Genomic DNA, 11,624 nt, shown 5'->3' with positions numbered 1-11,624 from the left:
TTTGAGCATTCTTTGGCATTGCCTTTCTTGGGGATTGGAATGAAAACTGACCTTTTCCAATCCTTGGCCACTGCTGAGTTTTCCATATTTGCTGGCATATTGAGTGCAACACTTTCACAGCATCATCTTTTAGGATTTGGAATAACTCAACTGGAATCCCATCACTTCCACTAGCTTTGTTCGTAGTGATGCTTCCTAAGGCCCACCTGAACTTGTGTTCCAGGATGTCGGTTCTAGGTGAGTGATCACACCATCATGATTATCTGGATCATGGAGATCTTTTTTGTACAGTTTTTCTATGTATTCATGCCACCTCATCTTAATATCTTCTGCTTCTGTTAGGTCCATACCATTTCTTTCCTTTATTGTGCTCATCTTTTCATGAAATGTTCCTTTGGTATCTCTAATTTTCTTGAAGAGATCTCTAGTCTTTCCCATTCTATTGTTTCCCTCTATTTCTTTGCACTGATCATTGAGGAAGGCTTTCATTTTTTTTTTTCAAAATAAAAAAAATTTAATTTTTACATTCAAACAAACAAAGACAAACAGCACACACTGTGGAAGGAATGAGTATGTGAGGAAGGCTTTCTTATCTTTGCTTGCTATTCTTGGAACTCTGCATTCAAATGGGTCTATCTTTCCTTTTCTCCTTTGCCTTTAGCTTCTCTTCTTTTCTCAGCTATTTGTAAGGCCTCCTCAGGCAACTATTTTGCCCCTCTGCATTTCTTTTTCCTGGGGATGATCTTGATCTCTGCCTCCTTTACAAAGTCATAGACCTCCATCCATAGTTCTTCAGGCACTCTGTCTATCAGATCTAATCCTTAGAATCTATTTGTCACTTCCACTATATAATCTTAAGGGATTTGATTTAGGTCATACCTGAATGGTCTAGTGGTTTTCCTTACTTTCTTCAGTTTAAGTATGAATTTGTCAATAAGGAGTTCATGATCTGAGCCACAGTCAGCTCCAGCCTATATAGAGCTTCTCCATCTTTGACTGCAAAGAATATATTCGATCTGATTTCAGTATCTTCCATCTGGTGATGTCCATGTATAGAGTCTTCTCTTGTGTTGTTGGAAGCAGGTGCTTGCTATGACCAGTGCATTCTCTTAGCAAAACTCTGCTAGCCTTTGTTTGCCCCACTTCATTTTGTACTACAAGCCAAACTTGCCTGTTACTCCAGGTGTTTCTTGACTTCCTATTTTTGCATTCCAGTCCCCTGTGATGAAAAGGACATCTTTTTTGGGTGTTCATTATAGAAGGTCTTGTAGGTCTTCATAGAATCGTTCAGCTTCAGCTTCTTCAGGATTACTGGTTGGGGCATAGACTTGGATTGCTGTGATATTGAATGGCTTGTCTTGGAAATGAACAGAGATCGTTGTGTTATTTTTTAGATTGCATCCAAGTACTGCATTTCAGACTCTTTTGTTGACAATGAGGGCTACTCCATTTCTTCTAAGAGATTCTTGCCCACAGTATTGGATATAATGATCATCTGAATTAATTCCCCCATTCCAGTCCATTTTAGTTCAGTTATTCCTAAAATGTCGATGTTCCCTCTTTCCATCTCCTGTTTGACTACTTCCAATTTACCTTGATTCATCGACCTAACATTCCAGGTGCCTATGCAATATTGTTCTTTATAGCATCAGACTCTACTTCCATCACCAGTCTCATCCACAACTGGGCTTTGTTTTCACTTTGGCTCCATCTCTTCATTCTTCCTGGAGTTATTTCTCCACTCTTCTCTAATAGCATGTTTGACACCTACTGACCTGGCAAGTTCATCTTTCAGTGTCCATCTTTTTGCCATTTCATACTGTTCATGGGGTTCTCAAAGCGAGGATAGTGATGTGGTTTGCCACTCCTTTCTCCAGTGGACCATTTGTTTCTCGGAACTCTTCTCCATGACCTGTCTGTCTTGTGTGGCCCTACATGGCATGGCTCATAGTTCCACTGAGTTAGGCAAGGCTGTGGTCCATGTGATCAGTTTGATTAGTTTTCTGTGATTGTGATTTTCAATCTGTCTGCCCTCTAACAGATAAGAATAAGAGGTTTATGGAAGCTTCCTGATAACAGAGACTGACTGGGTCTTATTCTGATGGGCAGGGCCATGTTCAGTAAATCTTTAATCCAATTTTCTGTTGATGGGTGGGGCTGTGTTCCTTCCCTGTTTTTTGACCTGAGACCAAACTATGGTGGAGGTAATGAACATAATAGTGACCTCCTTCAAAAGGTCCTGTGCACACACTGCTACCCTCAGTGCCCCCAGCCCTGCAGCAGGCCACTGTCAACCCAGGCCTCTTCCAGAGACTCCTGAACACTCACAAGCAAGTTAGGGTCAATCTTTTCTGGGGTCACTGCTCCTTTCTCCTGGGTCCTGGTGAGCACAAGATTTTATTTGTGCCCTCCAAGAGTCTGTTTCCCCAGTACTGCGTAAATTCTGTAGTCAAATCCCACTGGCCTCCAAAGTCAAATTCTCTGGGGATTCTCAGTCCCTTTGTGGTGTTTTAATCAAATTATATTTAGTCTAATTCTTGATAAGACTTTAAGTGGTATTAAATTTATCTCAGGCTTGTTCCCCATTATCTTTGTTGTCTTAATAAATAATGTTTTATCACAGAAACTGACTTAACTAAATGTTGTCCTTTATTTTTATCATTAGATACATCATTAGATACATCAAAAATACCTTATGAATTATTGTCCCCAGTTAATTGAGCCAATTCTTCCTCTAATTCATAATGATGGTGTTTACTGTTGCTGTGAATATTGATCAGATTTCCCGCTCCACATATCAGTAAGTTATATTATGAGACTGTGCCTAAAACTGTTAGGTAGTATGCCCTTAAAGCATGTCAATTTTCTAAGAATAAAATGTAGCCATCATTAGGTCTGTTACTTCTGATTGCCACCATTTGTGCATTAATGAGTTCTCCTCTGAAGAATTTAGTTCTCTGAGAAATTACATTATGTTGATTTCTAACATTTAAAAGATAATTGTAATTGTGTTTTGATTTAATTAAAGCCTACTGTATTTTGATCAAGTTGGATGAATTAAAATAGCTATAGACCTCCAAATGTGGATTCAGGATGATTTTATTAAAATTTCTTTATCTAAGAAAACTTCTTGAAACCTGAAATCTTTCTCTCTTCAGCCAGTTAATTCATGGAAAATGTCAGAATAGCCTCAGAACCAACTACCCATTTTAGATCCAAAATGCATCAGGCAAAGATCTTCAAATGTGGGGCATATTTTTAAAATCTGTTCCATTAAGGACAACAAAACATCCTCTCTATTAGTGATGCAATCAGGGGTCATGCTTGCCTCATATTCTGAGAATGATTATTTTTAGGTTTAATCTAGCATGTCAGAGACTGAAGGAGAGTGTAGCCTGCACACGTTCAACAAGACCCTCAGTAGGTGGGAACCTGTGGCTCCTTGCTGTGCGGCTCAGGTCTGGAACAGCCTTAACTCTGGAACGTATGTTAGCTAAGGCAACCATTTCTATGTCTGATTTCCTGCCCAGACCCTACACAATCATGGGTTTCATGGATCATTAAGGCAACATGCTTAATTTCCTCTACATATTTTAACAAAATGTTTGGTACCTCTCCAAATTATAAGTACATTGAATCCATATGTTAGTTTGTTGAGCTGTTATTTGACATTTCAGTGGAGAGCATTCAACACTCAACATTTCTGAGCTGAAAGAGAGCTCAGAGATAATCTAATCTAGCCATAGCATTTCAATAAGGAGAAACCAAAAGCCTGGGTGAGGTAACATTTCCAGTGTCTCACCACGTGTGTGTGACAGAACCAGGACTATTGATCACCATTTTTTCATTCTCTTTTTTGGTTGTGGTTTGTGACCAACATGCAGACTCAGGCATGAACCCTTCCCTTTTGGAAATCACTATGAAAGAAAAGAAAAGCAAGAGAAGCCACTCTGCAGATATCTTATTTCATATTTAGTCATATGTCTTGCACAATGTTTTATTAGCTTCTTCAGTGGAATATTGGCAGGGACTCATTCCTCTTTTCCTTCCCTCCTGAAAAACATCAGAAATGTTGGGAGTATCTGGTTGCCATAAAGTATATGAGGTATAATTCTCAAAAATTACATATCTTAAATATCAAAAGTGTAAATATCATGGGAATCCTATGACTGTCATGACAATATGCCTTGCAGACCCCCAACTGCTGGAAGAGTCATTGGCCAAGGGCCCAGGTGCTACCCTGAAGTTCATCACTACCTTCTGATGACTGACAGCAGCAGGGATAGTCAGGCAGGCCCATTGATGGAGACACGGGACTCATCTGATGACTGAATTTGGCTCATGGACCCTCAAAACTTCCTTGGATTTCACTGTGGTGTAGGAGCTACACGCTCCCATCCTTCCCTCTTCATCTCCTTCACTCTGGTTCAGGTTTGTTCCACACTCTGATAGCTCTCCAATCTTTTTTCAGTCCCTTCTCTATCTATCTTCTTTTGATAGCTTACAGTGAACAGTGAATGGTGCCGCCAGATTTGTGGTCTCTGAAGGAGAAGATTTAATCCCAGGACCAAAGACAAGTCTCAGTCACTCAGAGTTTTGTGTGAAAAAGTTTATTGAAAGTGACAGGACAGAGAAAGCCTCTGACATAGATATCAGAATGGGGTAGGAGAGTACCCGCTTCACTAATTCAGGTGGGCCTTATATAGTTTTCAACTAGCTGCTGAAAATAGATAAAAATAATACTTCAAGGTTGTAAGAGTTCCACCAGACCCTTTCCCAAGGCACACATACTGAGATAGCTTTGGCACAAGATTAGCCTGGGAGAACAGGTTTGGGGCAACATCTCTGGGGTAGATATACCGTTGCCGTGTAATCAGGGGTACAAGTCTTAAGGCACAGGTTCCCAGGCAAGATTTGTTACAATTATAATCATTAACATAGAGCCTAAGAAAAACATTTCCATGAGTAAAACACTGTGCTGTCCATGAGTAAAACACTGTGCTGTGTGATCATTAGTTCTGGACCTAAAGAAAGGCCAGTTCTTGGGTAAGATACATTGTTGCACAAGGCTTAAAGAAAGTATGAGAGAGAATGTTCACCTCCTCCTTAAAGGGCCTTGGACTGCCTGCCTAAGCTTTAGCTCTTTGATTCCACCCTTTTTCTTTTAGGAGAATATGGTTGCCGGGGAAGCGGGCAGAGAAATCTTTCTGTAACTTCTTCCTGCTGGCAAGGGGCGCAGACCCTAAATTGTTGAGGCATCATATTCTCCTTACTGTTGTACTAAGGATCTCTGATCCTGGGTCCCCAAGTAATAGTTGGAAGAGCTTGTGGCAATCATAGGAGCTTGAACAATCATTTGTAACTTAAATGCCTCAAGCCTCTTAGATACAAAATTCATTATACAGTTACAGACATAAGGAGCAAACAGCAAAAATAATATGATTGCAGTTATCAAAGTCAACATAGTTTTCCACCAAGGAAAGCTTATAAACCAAGATTGTGTCTGTGACCAGAGTGGAATATCTGGGGAGTCCATTTTGAAGAGTGACCAGAATCTCTGCATCACCATTACTTTGTCTGGGAAGCCGTTGTATCCTTTAGAAAGAACAAACTAAACAAACAGATTAAAAATGCAGAGACCAAAAATCAGTAAAAGAATTATTATAGTCAGGGATCCAACCAAGACTAAGAATCAGGTCACATTTGGTAGTAACTTTGATCCTGATCTAGACAGAGTCAACACGTGGGCTTCCCTGTTTATAAAAAGGGGGCCATTTGGCATGTTTATATACATTTTGAATGTAGGTATAACAAACCTAGTTAGAAGTAGTTGAAACAGTGACAACCTGAACCTTAACAGACAAAATAAACATTATCATTTCTTTTAAGAAGAATGAGTCTGAATCCCAATATAGGCAGCTGTTCTAGAGAAACTTATAGACAGGTAGCCAGTTGTCTGTTTGTCTAAGTAGGCTTTAACCTCTTACTGTGGTATTAATATATAAGCTAATGTAGTTGTCACCATTAACAATTTTAGTGTTTTTCTAGATGTGAGAAGATGCGACAATTAGGACTTAAGAAAATTTTTACCTGAAAATATCTAACTGTCCAAAGGCCTGTTTGTCCTTTTTTTTTCTTTTTCAGAGCACAGAGTGAGTGTCTAATTTCTGATTTTCACCCTAAACTCCTTTCAGGGGATGTTGAAGGTCAGCAGCTGCAGTGTCCATGAGTTAATCTTTGTAAAGACAGGCAGCAAGTGCAAGTTACCAGAGCAGGGCCCCTTTATTGCCATGAGTTTGACTATGGTTTGGGGGGCATTTCATAACCATTCATGTCCCACGGTGCTGGGACGGCTCATGCCCAGGTCTGTCGAAGATTTCATTGAGAGGCCACTCAATGTGCTGTTATTGGACTAGGCCCTGTGAGTAGCAAAAGTCTCTGGACCACACCTGTATCACTAGTCTCTTGGTCCAGGAAAATATTCCCTCTTGTTGCTTCTTCTCATATATAGAGTCACGCCATTATAACTGTGGATTTCATAAGGAACTGTACACCATCATCATATCAGTGGCTCAGTCACACAGTTGATAATGTAATGGACAACAATTCTTAAAATATGCAATTTAGAAAACACTATAGTTAGCAGTAATGGTAAAATCATAAGAACTTAAGTCAAGAACTTCCGTTAGGTATAGCCCAGTGACATCTCCAGGTCATCTGACTCAGTTTGTTAAATGACAGTAGCCTGCTGTTAATCTCCTGGTTGTAGATCCTGGAGCATCTGATTTTTATTCAAAGACTTGTTATTGAGATAAGCATTATAAACAAACTCAGAGCATCCTTTTAAATAACTTAATTAAACATCTTAGCAATGTAACATAACCACAAGGAAGTATCTAAGAAGTGAGCCTTAATAAATACAGACCTTAATTAGAAAAACTGGAACTTGATATTCAGTGAAACATATTAGATGGTGTAGGCCTGACATCAGTTGGGTGGATTTCTCTTTTAGAGCTCTTTTAGAGCTCCCCAGTATACTCTGAGATTTCTGTGTATGTTTGGAGACAGTTTTTTTTTCACTTTGATGAGGCTGTTCAGAACCCAAATGTCTCCAATTTCTGAAGGGATGAGGCAGAGAGTTAAAAAACTGTTTTAATTTTACCCACAGGTGTAAATCACTAAATTGTTTTAAACTATCACTGACTTGAGGAGAAGAGCTTCTTTATATCTTGAAAACAAAGATTAGAAGGCAGTAATATGTCAGACAAAAAATCACGAAAATTTTAAAAATATTTAGCAGTCTATTTAATCTCATGTAACCAATCCCTTTGTTCTGCCATCCTGGATGGCAGTGAAATGGCAGAGGATGCCAGTGAAAGCAATGGTCTCCAAGAAGCTCATGAAGTTTTCTTGCCAATGTCTGTACAACCTGTCCAGCAAAGTGCATGCTCCAATAACTGGAGATTGTAGAGAACACATTTTAACCATTTTAACCAAAAATCTACTGTGAGACATTAACCCTGAAGCTAGAAAAGACTTTCTCTTATCAAATACAAGTAAGTTTGTCAGGGAGCCGGGAAAAGCCAAGTGGCCATCTTGGATTTCCCATAGCCCCAACTACTTGGTTTATAGCCATTGTTCATCCATTTTAAATTCCCTGATGAAGGGTTAATTTTTGTAAAAGCAGAACAAGCTTTGTCTATGCATGCCATAATCTGTTATCAAAAGCCATATTCCAAGAAAACTTTATTCTTTTAATAGGGAGAGAATATCAAATTCCAGTTTGGTACCAGCTTACATTCACTGTGAAACAATAGTTATTCACTTAGTCCAAGTAAAGAAAAGAGCTCAAAGGCAGTTTAATGTCTTAAGAAACTTGTGCCATGCATAAAACTCTCTTTCATTTGTCACAAGCCTTTGTGTGTTTTTTTTTTTACACTTTCTGTATTTATCACTCCATTTGCCCATTTAGAAACAGTCACCTGTTAGCTTAGACTTACTTTCTTTTTCCTAATAAAATGTAATCCCATTCCTTATTGTAACCATGAACTGTACTTTATATCATCATTTTGTAGATTGGTAAACATGAATCACCCCACATTATGTCATTTGTAAAAGTATCTTCACAATGTGTTAATTAGATCAATAAACAAACATCAATACCAAGTAGCAATTCAATAGTGACTATCTCCCAGTTCACATATGCCTGAAATTCATTTTAATTTTCTTGAATTTAGACCTATTTGCTTTTTAAGCACTTACTTTTCTTTATACCAGTTAAATAGAGCTCACTGACCAACTGGCCTTTAGCAATTTTGTCCAAGGGCAAAGACACACTGAGACACACATAAATCTGGACAGACAGAGACCTCACAGTTTTCCATTTGAAATTTAAAATGTCTCTGCCCTTTTTTTTCTTTCCCTTGGCTTGAAGTTCTACCAGTTTGCTCATGGTGGGAGTCCCAGACAGAGTGGGCTGTGTATCTCAAGAACATGATAAGGGTTAACTTCAGATTTTTTTCCCAAGCATGTCTTTGTTTCTCAAGCAGAATTAGAGCTCCAGAAAAGTATTTCAACGAGCCAGCTTTTTCCTAATTTCACAAGGAAATTGTGCAAAAAAGAGCCAGTTTTGCAGTTTCAAAAAGATTTCATTTTAACCAATTTTCTCTGAAATCTAAAGAATGTCATGGCCATTCAGTGTCAAAAAATGTCATCTCTCCTTTTTGTAGTCATAGTTTCATAGATAAAAATTTAAAACCAGAGAGTGTTTGAATTGGCTCTGATGACAGGGGTATACAGACTGATAAAAGTTGTCCCAGCAGAGATTGTCCTCTCTGAGCAGATGAGGTCTTCTTTTAAAGCAAAGAAAGACTGTATATAAGGGACTTTTTAGGCTCTGGGGATCAAACTTATCTCAGGTTTTCAAGATACAACTCAAAGGAGTGAGTGGTTCTGGAACTGCAAGTTCCCATCTGCCATCTGTAAGAGAGAAAAAAGCGGCATCGAGTGCCACAGCTTTTGTTCCACTGGAGGCATCCCTCTCTGCTCTAGATGGAGGTGGAGAGACCGGTGTTCCACCTAAGCTTCCTTCCCTGGCCAGAGTTAACCTGTCCCTTATGAACGTAGGTGTCTCATTACTGTCCCTTCTCGTTCTACCACCAAGGTGGGGTGGAGATGCACCAGGGGTAGACCTGATGGCATCCCAGATTGATGTCCAGTTCCTCACCATTAAAACCTTGGCTTGATTTCCCTTTTTCTCCAGTGCCACACAGGGTGGAGCAGAGTAGATTTTTGGAATGCTTCCAAAGTTAAGACCGCCAGGGGAAGCACCAGCCTTCTGTGTGTCTATGCACATTCCAAAGCCTATCCCTGACTGCAGTAGAAGTGGTAAGTCATAAAGGGATGAACAGAAAACCCAAGATGTCCCTTCTGAGAGTTGTCACATGCATCTATCTGATAACAAAGGAGGTGATGGAGGGCCAGCCTGTGAGAAAAAAATAATTATTCATGTTCATGGGGTGTCAAGGTCAACCTGTCTATTCCAATCCAGGAGATTGTACAAAAAGAATATCTAAGGAGTTGAGACAAGAGCCACTGGAGGGCTTTCTCTGGCCTACTTAGAGCTAGCAGTACCAAGGGAAGAAGTCCAATGCATTTCCAACCTGCCTAAATCTGGAGTTCCCTGGTCTGTGTCCTTGGGAATCATGCTCACCAGCAATGTCTCCATCCACACAATCCAGAGGCATAGCCGTGACAAGAACTTGCTTCTGGGTCTCTCGGGTCAGGATGATGATTTCCAGTCTGAGAGATGTCCCTGGAGCTACATCTCCAGCTAGCTCTTTAATGTGTTCCTGTCTGCAGTGTCCTGTAAAACTTGGATTGCGGGTATGGCTAGAAAAACAAAATAACAGCATGGATTGCAAGTCCTCTGAAAGTCTACAATCTGGCACATTATCTTAGTAGCTTTAATCCCCCAAGCAGTGAATTAAAAAGTCAGCGATACCAGGAAAAGCTGACCAGAAAAAGAAGTTCGGTCCATATGCTTCTGAGTTAGAAAAGCAGAGATTTTACAGTAAAAGAGCCGAAGAGTCCCAGGTCTGAGTATTCTTACCTTGTCTTGAAGATCCCGGACGAGCTCCCAAGAGGATAGCTTATGGTGAACAGCACCACCAGGTTCGTGCTCTCTGAAGAAGAAGATTTAACTCCGGGACCAAAGGCAGGTCTCAGTCACTCAGAGCTTTGCGTGCAAAAGTTTATTTAAAGTGACAGGACAGAGAAAGCTTCTGACATAGACATCAGAAGGGGGTAGGAGAGCCCACCTCACTAGTTTAAGCAGGGCCTTATATACTTTTCAACTAGCTGCTGAAAATAGATAAAAAGAATACGTCAAGGTTGTAAGAGTTCCACCAGACTCGTTCCCAAGGCACACATCCTGAGATAACTTTGGTACAAGATTAGCCTGGGCGAACAGGCTCCAGGCAACATCTCTGGGGTAGATAAACTGTTGCTGTGTAATCAGGGGTACAAGGCTTGAGAAACAGGTTCCCAGGCAAGATTTGTTACAATTATAATCATTAACATAGAGCCTAAGAAAAATATTTCCATGAGTAAGACATTATGCTGTGTGATCATTAGTTCTGGACCTAAGGAAAGGCCAGTTCTTGGGTAAGATACATTGTTGCACAAGGTTTAAAGGAAAGATGAGAGAGAATGTTCACCTCCTCCTTAAAGGACCTTGGACTCCCTGTGGAAGCTTAAACTCTTTCACTTTCCCACAGGAATTTCCTCCAGTAAAATCTTCACACATAGAACTCTCTGGGGTGCTGGCTTCACAGCGCATATACTAAAATTGGAACAATACAGCGATTAGCAAGGCCCCTGCACAAGGATGACACACAAATTCATGAAGTGTTCCATATTTGTAATCAATTAATATAGCACATTTGCAGGATAAAAAATTAATATACAGAAATCCCTTGCACTCCTATATGCTAAAAATGAAAGTCAAAAAGAGAAATTAAAGAAACAATCCCATTCACCATTGCAACAAAAAAGGATAAAATACTTAGGAATAAATTTACCTAAAGAGACAAAAGATTTGTGTGTAGAAAACTACAAAACACTGATGAAAGAAAGATGACATAAACATATGGAAAGATATATCATGTTCTTGGATTAGAAGAATCAATATTGTGAAAATGACCATACTACCCAAAGCCACCTATGGATTCAGTGCAATCCCTATCAAATTATCAACGGTATTTTTCACAGAACTAGAACAAATAATTTCACAATTTATATAGAAACACAAAAGACACTGAATAACCAAAGCAATCTTAAGAAAGAAGAATGGAACTGAAGGAATAAACTTTCCTACCTTCAGGCTCTACTACAAAGCTATCTACAGTCATCAAGACAGCATGGTACTGGCACAAAAACAGAAATACAGACCAATGGAACAAGATAGAAAGCCCGGAGATAAATCCAAGCACCTACAGGCACCTTTTCTTTGACAAAGGAGGCAAACATATACAACGGAGAAAAAACAGTCTCTTCAAATAAGTGGTACTGGGAAAACTGTGAAGCTATGTGTGAAAGAATCAAATTAGAACACTTCCTAACAC

The 11,624-nt window shown here is 39.6% G+C and overlaps 1 long non-coding RNA gene and 1 other non-coding gene across 2 annotated transcripts; one reads left to right on the top strand and one right to left on the bottom strand.

Annotated features, from left to right (window-relative positions):
- Positions 1-7,495: 7,495 nt before the first annotated feature.
- LOC110129708 (uncharacterized) lies at positions 7,496-10,331 on the bottom strand. The gene is made up of 3 exons (XR_002311585.2): positions 10,112-10,331; positions 9,713-9,891; positions 7,496-8,979 (listed from the first exon to the last, which is right to left on the bottom strand). It is a non-coding gene; the product is annotated as an uncharacterized lncRNA (long non-coding RNA).
- Positions 10,332-10,820: 489 nt separating this feature from the next.
- LOC139032293 (U6 spliceosomal RNA) lies at positions 10,821-10,923 on the top strand. Its single transcript, XR_011484828.1, has one exon. It is a non-coding gene; the product is annotated as a U6 spliceosomal RNA (small nuclear RNA).
- Positions 10,924-11,624: the final 701 nt, after the last annotated feature.

The sequence above is a fragment of the Odocoileus virginianus genome, chromosome 30, assembly GCF_023699985.2.
Source record: "Odocoileus virginianus isolate 20LAN1187 ecotype Illinois chromosome 30, Ovbor_1.2, whole genome shotgun sequence".
NCBI classification, from domain to species: Eukaryota; Metazoa; Chordata; class Mammalia; order Artiodactyla; family Cervidae; genus Odocoileus; species Odocoileus virginianus.
Note: the sequence above shows the minus strand (reverse complement) of the source record. Positions and strands in the feature narration are given on the sequence as shown.